Raw genomic sequence first — 11249 nt, 5'->3', positions numbered from 1 at the left:
CGCTTTTTCGGTCTCAAAGATTAAGTAAATACTTGTGTTATACTTGGTAATTTTCATACAGTCAATTCTTAATTCATCTAAACGCTGTTAGATTGTAGAGGGGAAAAAAACTAACCCGCAGTTTCAGGTGTTCCGAACAAGAGCAACTTATTTTTATAACAGCCTTTTTTTGTTTCGTTTTGTACCCGTTCTTTAATTAGACCCATGCAATTGCAGTGTAAAGAGATGAGAAAACAGATAACCTGGTCCCTTTTATTTCGTTTGTACTCACTTTTGACGTTTGCCCCAAAATCGTTAAATAAACATAACAATAATTGTGTGCCGGAAAAAAAAATTAAAAACGTCGGCATGACGACAGCACTTTTGGAAAATTCCGCTTTCCTCGATTAAATAATGGCGAAAATCCGCCGAATGTTCTCGATCTTGTCCAATCTAGGAAATGCAACGCCGTTTTCGTCTAAAATTGCATCTTTGTTTCGTTGGCACGGGTTCTTTGATTAGAATTGAGGCAAATAGATTTAGGGAAGCTCCTCTGATTATTAAGTGCAGCCTGTACTCTCTAAATAAAATATATCTTTTTCTGTATCTTGTAAATTAATGTAAGGTACAAAAACAGTTGATGTTGAATTTGTATTTGTATTCTATTATTTGCTTTGTATGACAGATGTAAACAGCGCGAAACATTACATTTTGAAACACGTTACAACCTTGCGATGGGAATCTTTGCAGCCGTAGACCTAGGAATTAAGAAGATTCATATTTTTGTTGCATGACGCAAGCGATGAAATAACGAAAAGATGCACGGGATGATTGTAAGAACGGTTTATAGTCAATGGGATAAATAATTATATTGTTCTTGAATGTTTTGAAACAACAAATTTTTTTATTTACCAAGCGGGCTGCTTTCAAAGAACCTTAAACAAACAATTAAAAAATCTAGGAAAATTCAAGAAGCGACGAATTATTGTTAACACATATATAACTTGAAAGGACACCATGATAAACAAGGTACGTAAAAATTTGGGACGCATTCTACGAAACTCAACCCTGTCCATATTTTTACGCTCCGACGAGAATGTAGACAATAACAAAATTATGTCTATCTTGAATTTTTGCGACAAGTAAGAATGTCGTTGAATGCGGCAAATTATGATTAATTTTAGACACCAGACATTACATCGTTCTCTAACCTACAAGACTACCTTTTTGAGATAATCTTGAACGACTTTACTGTCACAAATTGTAAAATATTAAAAAATAATCGTCAAGAGTGCAGGAGTGTGTGTATCCTTCTTTATGCAATACTGTACAGCCTACGTCTTGCTCATCGTTCAGAAGAGACTTGATCGCTAGCGTAAATGAAGTGCAAAAAGTGTCACTGATTATTAAGGACATATTATTTAATAAATGATGCGAATGATTTAGCTTTCAAACGTCATTCCCATGCCAAATCCAGGTAACTTTCTACGGTAATCCTTTAATCTGAAAGGTCGCGTAAACTGCCAGGTCGACTCAATGAAGATTCCAAATGTCGAACGTTTGAATTACTCATGCCACATTTTACTCGATCAAGTGCAGAGGCGTTGCGACGCAGTTTGGGTCAACGTGAACTTGAGAACGGTGCTAATCTGAAAATCCTCGTATTCCTAAGCAAAAATCGTGACTAAGAAGTATTGAAATTGAAATTGAATCTTTTCGAATGTTTTCAAATGTTTTCAAATGTTTTCAAATGTTTTCAAATGTTTTCAAATGTTTCAAAGTAATTCGGAATCTTTTGTTTGTTTTGTTTTGTTTTGTTTTTCTCAAAAACTGGGCTTTTCCTTCGCATTGGGTTGCTCTTTGTTTGGAAGTATTTCATCGTCATTGCTCCCTTCGTTATGTCAGTAAAAATGGAAGAGAACGGAGTAACAACCATTTGAAATAATTTTTCGAGACAGTTCTAAGAAAAGTTGCACTCTTCTAATATCGCCTTCCTAGGGCTAGATACGGCGCTTTTCACTTATTCGCTTTCGGTACAAGAGGGTTAGAGGTGGCGCTCCATCGAGCTAATTCGTAATCTAACGGCAAGTTTAAACAGGATTAGTCTACGAAGTAAATGAACTACTTTTAGCATGATTGCTCAGCTACGTGTGTGAAGTAAAGTGGAACAATGCAAAAACATGGAAACAGTGATAATGGAGGAATGAGACAGTGAAACAACTCATCTACTCATATAAAGTTCATTTTCGTAAGACGATTTTTCAGTCGCTTTTTCCTCCAAGTTCTTCATTTTTGCTTGTAGCCTTAGCTGCATCTCATGTTTATCCACAATCTCGTCCATTCTCTTCTCCCAGTTGTCGTAGAAGTCTTGCACTTCCTCCATCAAGGCATCTAGCATATCCAGGTTCTTTTTCGCCATTTCATAGGCAGGAATACCAAGCAGCTCGAGTTCCTCTGCAACATGAAACAAAATGCGGAGTGGTTTGAATTTGTGGGGATTGAGTGTTACACGTTGTATCACCGCCATTGTAGCATGCAAATTGTTATGTTCTCCTCGAGTGGCAGAACATTAACAAGGAATACATCCTAACATCCTCAAATCGTCTTACTTTTCGAGTCATTCATGGTGGTAAAGGCACCTGTAAGTGGTAGATGATTTATAACTGGACATTTGGAGTAAATTAAAATACGAAAACAATACAGAAGTTTTCATCTGGTGGAAAGCAGTAAATGTTTGTGAGATGTTCCGGCTGGAACACAGCAACAAATCAAGAGTCATACCCAAAACTCGTGGGAAAAAAAAAGGGGAAAATATATAGAGAAAATTTTCCGCAAAAGTCCAGTCCGTGTAGTGATCCAAGCCAGCAAATATTTTCTTTCACATCGGTTACAAGATTCAAGAATTTTGAGTTGATTTCCAAGGAGGAAAAAATTGAATTTTAAGTGATCAGTAAGTGCCATCGTGTTGCTGCGCCCGACTTTTTCTACGATGAATGTAAGAAACAATGTTGCATAAGGCACGTTGAAAAAATGTTTTTCATTTTAGAAAGGATTATATTTTAATACATTTGAGAGTTGTCAACACCGAGACGATACAGGGACAGGAGACGCTAACTTCTGTGTATACAGTAGTTTTCACTGTCCTACTAACTTCTATGTATACAGTAGTTTTCACTGATGTGTCTGCCATGTATCTGATGTTTCTGACCATGTATCGGATATGTCCGACCATGTATCGGATGTGTCCGACCATGTATCGGATGTGTCCGACCATCTATCGGATGTGTCCAACCATGTATCGGATTTGTCCGACCCATGAATCGGATGCGTCTGATCATGTATCGGATGTGTCTGATCATGTAGCGGATGTGTCCGACCATCTAACGGATGTGTCTGACCATCTATCGGATGTGTCGAACCATCTATCGGATGAGTCCAACTATGTATATATGAAGTGTCCGACCATATATTAGACTATCATGCTTTTAACGAAACGCCTCCCTAAGAAATAAATACATGATCGACTTCAATAAATGTTCGTACCCTTTTCAGCTTTCTTCTTCCAATACCTCATATAACCGTAATCCCAGATAATACCACAGGTCGCCGAAAAGCAGCAACAGACCAACGCACGTGTACATGGAACGTTGAAACAGAGGAGTATTAGCATCAAACAAGCCAGACGAACGTTTTCTAAAGCTGCGTTCCCGTCGGGCTCCTGATGGAACAGATTAAAGCTGGTCATTGAGTGTTTTCGTTTATGCTAACAGACGAATTAATGCTCTAGCTATCTTGTGCTTGATCAAGGCAAGAACAAACTACATAAATATTGCGGGCCTTCGATGAAGTGGGGGAGTGTTTGTGTTGAAAGGGGCAATAGTGAACATGGAGGAGCGAGTGACGATCGAAAACTGGCACAGAGATGAGTCAATATATTTGTAAAATGTTGGTGGCTATGACCTAGGTAATTCACTTGAAAAATATGTCTTATGATAAAATTATCAAGTTACGAGTATTACGAAAAAAACTGTTGTCGGGTGACTTATATTTCTTTGACATTTCAATTTTTTGTGGAACTGAGTGACCGCGAAAATCAATTAGTGACACTAAGCTATCTGCTCTTCTCGCATGAAACTTGTGTAAATCTAATTTAGTTAAGAAGAAGTAGTAGACCGTAACGGACATTACGAGAAAAATTTTGCAAAACTTGTGTAAATAACATCGGACGAACATGTGAACTCAACTCAAACAAATAGATACAATGAAACGCGACGGATTTGGACTTAAGTAATTGAGAATTTAAGGAGCCGATCTTATCAGATTTAGGTGAGATGGACCGACCATCCTTTTATGTTAAATGGCTGTACTACTTACACTCATAGGTTTAGTACCCTTCTTCACAATCTCGAAGATCTCCGCCTGATGGGACAACACATAATCAGTGAAGCATTCCTGAATTGGAATTTTTGTCAACTCTCCATTTCCAAATACGACGCCATAATAAGAATTATGGTCGATGATTTTGTTGACTCGAAGCTCATCGCTTGAAAACTCTGACATTTCCCCAGCCACGTAAGTGTCTACAAGCACGCCCTTCAAATTGTCCTCGCGATTCTTCAGAGGTTCAACGATCGATTCTAGGTCATTAAATTCTATTAAAATAAAAAATAATAATTATACGATAAGCTGAATTATATATTACGAATTTTGATTGGTTCTTACTTATGTATTAGAGGACAGACGCACAGACGACATCAAAATGAACAATATATTGCTTTTTATTATTTAAAAAAAATAGATTCCTTGTTGCTGTGGGTCTGTACGATAATAGATCACAGGATACGTCAAAATATGTTAAGGACACCCGCACATACCCACACACTCGGCCGTGCCTAGAGTGTCACGTGTTCTTCTTACAAATATTACACGGCAGACACACGGCAACATGTAATTTTTATGTTAAAAGGAAAAAAAAGTTGTCATTATCGTCTTAATCAACCTATCATCATTGTTAGTTTTAAAAAAAGTGGTGAGTCAGTTTAAAGTCATCTCTAAGAACTCACCTTTCAAAATTGCATTTTTGCTCAAACCCAGCTTGTACTCGGTAGAATTGGCCACTGCTGCAACCTGTAAAATAAAGATAACTTTCAGTACTTCCAAGGAAAACAGTTATGTAATGTTTAGAATTTAAGCCGCGTTTGAAATATACTGGATTGAAACCGACGAGTTCAGTCAAACCCCAGTATAGCCTCTAATTAGGGGGTGAGATTATCAAAATCATATTGTTTAAATAGAGTTTGGTTTTTGAGAAGAGAGAATTTGCGATAGGAACATATTTGGCGACAACTTGAAATGTAAGACTAGTCTGAGTAACGATTCTTTCCTTTTAAAGCTCCTGTAAGGCTAAATTCCTGGGTGGCGGAAAATTCTTGTGAGAATGTATGTTTTGAGTTTACTATAACATCATCGATTCCAAAGTTCGGTTGCAGTCGTTGCAAAACAGTTTTTTTTGGCAACGCGTCAAAATTTCCCTCGGTCCTCGGAACAAATCCATATCCAGGCCTTTGGAAAATATGTGCTTGAGATTTGGCTGAAACCAACCTTAGCACCATAAAGTTTGACATCAGTACTCAGTGTGATGGCTGTTAGAGAGGTGGTCACTACACCGGTGAAAATGGATGTGATCACGAGGCCAACTAGAACCCAGACTATCGCAAATATACGAGCAAGAAATCCCCGGGGAGATCGATCACCATAACTGAAAGAAAAATGTCGAATGGTAGTCATGTGACGGAGATGTTATAAAAAAAGAAAAAAAGAGAGCTGAACAGAAAAGAAAAGGCGACATTACTAACAACAACAAACACAACAAGAAAAGCGCAGAATAAATTTCATAGTTGAATGTCCTACATAATTATGCCTACAGTGCCTCCTTCCCCCCTCCCAGGAAATTTATATGTATCATTAATTACTGAGGCTTCACATTGAGCAATAATTTTTTATTCTATAATTTTCTTTTCCTTTTCAGCGCTTCATAGAAAGCATAACTAAACGGAAGGTTAGTCAAAACTGCAGAAAAATATTAAAACGTGATGGTTATCACTAGCCCGATGTGAGCACTAATAGGACAGAGTACGCGTAATGCTTGCAATTGGACAGGGTAATAGGACAGTTAACACGTGATGAGCGCGCGCTGTTGTCTCGTATTTCGCCAAGTTTACTGTTGTTTTTGTTTTACGAAAACGTATAACTAATATCTATGTTCTTTCTGAAAGTTTGTCATAGTTTTGATTAATTGCCAACAGGACTTCGTGTCGTCCAAATATGTCTGTATCGTACCCGTGATTAACGAATCGGACTCCTGCTTCACGGTAGTCCGATTTTGTTAATCACTCGTATGATTTCAGACCGAATTGTACTCCACTCGGTCCTATTACCATTATTAATCATAACCATTACAAATTCCTCAAATATTATTGATGCATTTGCACCTTCATTTTTTACTGAATCATTCTGTACAGTTGTAATCGGACAGTTGGCTGTAATCGGATACCTGTACCCGGACAGTTGAAGCAGCCAATCATACAAGTCTACTCAGCTAAGCCACCACTCACAGTAATGATCACGATAACCATAGCAACAACCATTCTTCCAAAGAAAAACTGGCCCGGGAATTTCCAAAATGGAGGAATTTTAACAGAAGACTTTGTCTCCACTGAAGATATTGTTCTAGGTGTATTTTTTTTCGGAAATTGAAATGGTTATGATTAATTGGTGACCGGACTTGTATCGTTCAGTTCTGTCTCTAATCATACTCGTGATTAACAATCGGACTCCCGCTTCGTGCTCGTCCGATTTTGTTAATCACTCGTGTGATTACAGACCGACTTTGACTTCTCTCGGTTCCATTACTATTACTAAATATGTTTACTTGAACTGTGAAAAGTTCTTACCCCACAGTTGTCATTGTGACAAAAGCCCACCAGAAACCTTCTCCGCTCCCCTTGATAAATGACCTCGGAAATTCTTCAGGATTGTTACCTAGTATCCTTTTATAATAGATTGAAAGAAGGTTACAAAAGTCAATCCTCATAGTATAACACTATGACATTTTCGGCCAGAAAAAAATTACTTACCAGTGCCCACATAACTATCCCAGACAACAAGGCCATCAAAATGGTGAGTACAAGCACAGGCCACCCCGACACGACCGAGTCAAACACAGCTTTAGCAGAAGTACCAGGTGGTTCTTCAACAACGATAAAGCCACTCCGGTGAGCTTATAAGCGGCAAGAATTTAAACTCATTCTTATAAGAGGGGTTATCCTTGTTCCCACTGATAGGAAACGTGATGGTATCAACGCTCTCAAGGTTGCTTATATCCTTGATGGCCACCAGGTTTTCTTGGAATTTAACATCATAGATGATCTCTGACGGCCCGTCACCTCAGAACAGTTTCCACAGCATGAGAAAACAATTGTGGGAGGAAATGCGGAAATAATCCGGTTGGATTCTGTCCTGGTCCATTATATTTGATGTATGGCGGAATGTTGTACCAATTGGCAAAGATCTTTTTGGGACAGTTACATTTCTCTGTGGAACAAAAACAGGAAAAAAAAAAACAGAGAAAACAAATTAGATCTCCCTTAGGTGCTTACAAGTTATTTTCTCCATAACTGATAATAAAAAAAAGAAAAACTGCGAAACGCTTTTTGCTTCGAATTCACCTTGAAATAAATGTACATATGAAATCATGACGGAATTTAAACAAAACAAATTGACCGTGTAGAGATGCGTACTATAATGGAGGTTAGCCTGTACAGGCTTACAAGAGGAGAGGGTTTGTAAGTTCAAAAAAACAAATCGTTAACGACACTCACCTTTCACATGCAGGTACACCACTGCACTGTGATTTCCCAGGGAGTTCTCTACATAGCACTTATAAAATCCTGTATCACTTCGCTTAAGGTTCTTGATGAAGAGCCCTCCCTCTTCGTCGGTGAACATACGAAGTCCGTCGAATGATCCATTTAGATTTTCAGGGTCAGAACCGAGATAAGACCAGGTTTGCATGTCCACAGATCCTGCAACTTGGCATGGGATATTTCCGTCTTCAGATTCTGTAAATACTTTTTCTTGATGAACAAGTACTAGTTCCAGCTGGACAAAATGATACAATTTCAGTTTTTCTGTGAAAAGTAGATAAACAATTACATTATACAATTAATTATAAAGAAAAATTAGGATTGAGATAGGAAGACAGAGAATGGGAGGATGGGAGGAAGAAAGAAAGAAATATAGAAAGGAAAAGAGAAAGGACAAAAGAAAAAGAGGTCCGGGAGTAAGTGAAAGGTTTTTCCAAGCAACGAAATTTCTAAGCTAGAAAGCTGTAAGATAATTAGCCTAAAATCCAGGAAGGCGAAAGTCATACAAACTTGTAACATTTTTAACTCGAAATAAATCTCCTCCGCCCCTTCCTGCCTCATCGTCACCTTAAACCTAGACCACTTCTCAAAAATAGTTACTAGGTATACATACGGCTGGAAAATAGAGAATGATGGTGAGGGGGGGAGAGGTGGAAGGATACCACTTACTTGTGTGGAATAACTTCATAGGTAGCGTTGAATCCTTTTCCTGTTATAGAATCATCAGATTTACATTCTATCAACACTTTACCGCAGCTTGCTGTAACATTGAATGCGTCATGATTCCGCAAAATCCATCCACGTTATCCCCAGATCCTAGGTACTCGACCAGGTTTTCGAGGAAAGACACTTTTCCGACACCGTGACGTAATCATACAGGATACATGTCTTGCTCCATTCCAAGTCAAAGTCGTGGAAGGTAATTCGAATTTCGGCATCGTATGTGGCTGTAATAGACCATCTGAATGTAAACAGTAAAAGGTTTGTTACAGATTTCGTTTAAGCCCTTTAACTCCCCGAAGTGATTTACATGTTTCTTCTCCCTGTGGTATTCAGACACCATCCAGTAAAAAGTTATGAGAACACTCAAACTTATCGATGAGAGGTTGTTATCTTGAGCTAAGACGCTAAATCCATTAACTGATTTAGAAGGAAATTCTTACCATTTAGAGGGGAGAACTAACTATCATACCTTCAGAATCAAAAGGTTAAAATAATAAGAACGCGTCTGTATCATTTCAAATTCCCAGTTCCTTGATCTTAGGTGGGATTTGGGTGACAACAGTCATCAGTGGAATGTACCTTGGCAATTACGTATTTCATTTTTATTGGCCTTTTGTCAGGGAATATCAAGTTGTATCGCTTTCTTTCTTGATTAAAAAAAAACCCATCCTCCCTCGCGGACCGAGATTATGCCGTGGTTCTTAGCAAGTTGCGTTTCTTTGCCATATTCTATTTAGTATTTTATCTTTTTCTTGTTTAACTTGAACTAGAGATTGCACCTGCACACAGTGTTTTGTTAGGTAACCTTGGTAGCCACCTGGACTGGTAAGCTTCCGTTCTTGCCCCTTGAGTGAAAACTTTCCTCCATGCTACAATTCTAACGACCGAAATGAAAAGATAAAAAAATATTGCTACTGTCTTATCACTAAGAAACAAATACACTTCAATAAAAATTGCAGCTATTTTTGGTTTCACGGCCAAAAATCCCAAAAACTCAGAAAAGTGATTAAAAAAAATTTTCTTCTCATTAAGATTCAAAGTACTGAAAAGAGAGCTCAGATGTCAATAAATGGAATTGAAACCAGTTTGTGTCGACACGTTTATATGTGTAATGTAGTAATTACGACAAGAGAAGTCCAATTTAAGAGAAGCCATCGTAATACATTCTGCGAATAAAGAAAAGCAAAACTCAAAATATGTATTACCAGTCTCAATTTGTCTAGAAGCATAGAGAACTTGATGAGGCAAACGATTTTCTTAAACAAAGCAGACCACTTGTTTAATAAATTAGTTGTTTCTTATACACATTTAGGAAAACGTCATTTATAAGTCCTTCACATAACGCGATCAAATTACAACACTTCAACCATTAGTTTAAAGCTATACGGACCACAATTAGCTGTGGTCTCGTCTTATCTGAAGCTTCTCATTAAATTTTTACAGCTTTAAATTGCCTAGATAGAACGCGAACTCAGTTCGAACAAAATAGATAAGTTTTAAAATTTGTAAATCGTCACTTAACCACGAGGCGTTAAACATTGCAGGTAATTCAAATTAATTGCCGAAAGTAATTTTTGAAATTTCTTATTCCTCAATAGAAGAATCTCGTATTTGAAGTGTCAACAAACTCACAGCAAGGTATTGAGTAACTGTGTGTGAAATATTTCAAAGAGGATAAGTAAATAACAACCGTTAGCGTAGGGCAAATAGCTAAAAAGTGTTAATTTCAAAAGTCAAAATAACTTTATAAAAACGTATTCACATTTTAAAAAAAAATTACTAAAGTAAAATGAAACAGATGTCTTTGCATTTTGTTTCTGGAAAACAACAAACTGCAGTTCTGCATAAAGTTTATCTTTATTTTATTATATTCATTTTCTGCAGAATAAAATTACCTTTTGGAGTTTGGACGTACTCATGAGCTCCGGCTCTGAGTAAAACCACCAGTCTGAAGAGCTGAAGAAAAGATCACATAAAAGTTAATTCACTTCCGAATTTAGTGATTTAAACAACTTTGTCACCATAATGTGGTGTTAAATTCAAAAGACGAAAATTTGCCTCTTACCAAAGATATTTTCGCGTCTCTACCGGGTCTTTTACAAACCATGATCAGCATTTAAAATCAACGGCTACGGACCTCAACCGCTAACCAGAAGCTAATAAAAGGGCTGAATTCGACTACAAATTTTGGTTGTATTTTCCCAGTTAAGCGGGAAAATTCTAATAAACTAACTGTGAATTATTGAACACTCTCCTGCTGCATGTCATTCTCGCCAACCAATCGCAAAGCGCTCAAACCGGCACTAAATTTGAGAATACTGGAATGTTTGTTCACCTGCCGTCTGTTTGTCGATGTTGGAGAGACTACAGACGACTTGCGCGTAGGAATCAAGTACTGAGATGAATTGTGATGATATTAATAATGACAATGATAATAGCCAAGATTTAAAAGCAGCTTTCAATCTATTATTTTTCTTCCTTCTTCTGGTTGTGCGCACGAAAAACCCTATCTCCTCCACATGTCTCATCGTTTCCACCTTTTCTCGCCAGTCTCTCTCTCTCTCCACACTATGAAAGCCATGAGAACCCGGATGTAGCTCGACTTAATCGGGCTACACCATC

General features: G+C 37.7%; 1 non-coding gene across 1 annotated transcript; it reads right to left on the bottom strand.

Annotated features, from left to right (window-relative positions):
• Positions 1–710: 710 nt before the first annotated feature.
• Positions 711–10827, bottom strand: LOC131787434 (uncharacterized). Its single transcript, XR_010716054.1, has 12 exons — positions 10693–10827; positions 10523–10583; positions 10256–10337; positions 8574–8865; positions 7860–8168; positions 7112–7572; positions 6933–7020; positions 5581–5737; positions 5043–5106; positions 4354–4631; positions 3523–3697; positions 711–2433 (listed from the first exon to the last, which is right to left on the bottom strand). It is a non-coding gene; the product is annotated as an uncharacterized protein (transcript).
• Positions 10828–11249: the final 422 nt, after the last annotated feature.

Source organism: Pocillopora verrucosa, chromosome 13, assembly GCF_036669915.1.
Source record: "Pocillopora verrucosa isolate sample1 chromosome 13, ASM3666991v2, whole genome shotgun sequence".
Taxonomy (NCBI): Eukaryota; Metazoa; Cnidaria; class Anthozoa; order Scleractinia; family Pocilloporidae; genus Pocillopora; species Pocillopora verrucosa.
The sequence above is the reverse complement of the archived record's forward strand: the minus strand, read 5'-3'. Positions and strand labels throughout refer to the sequence as shown.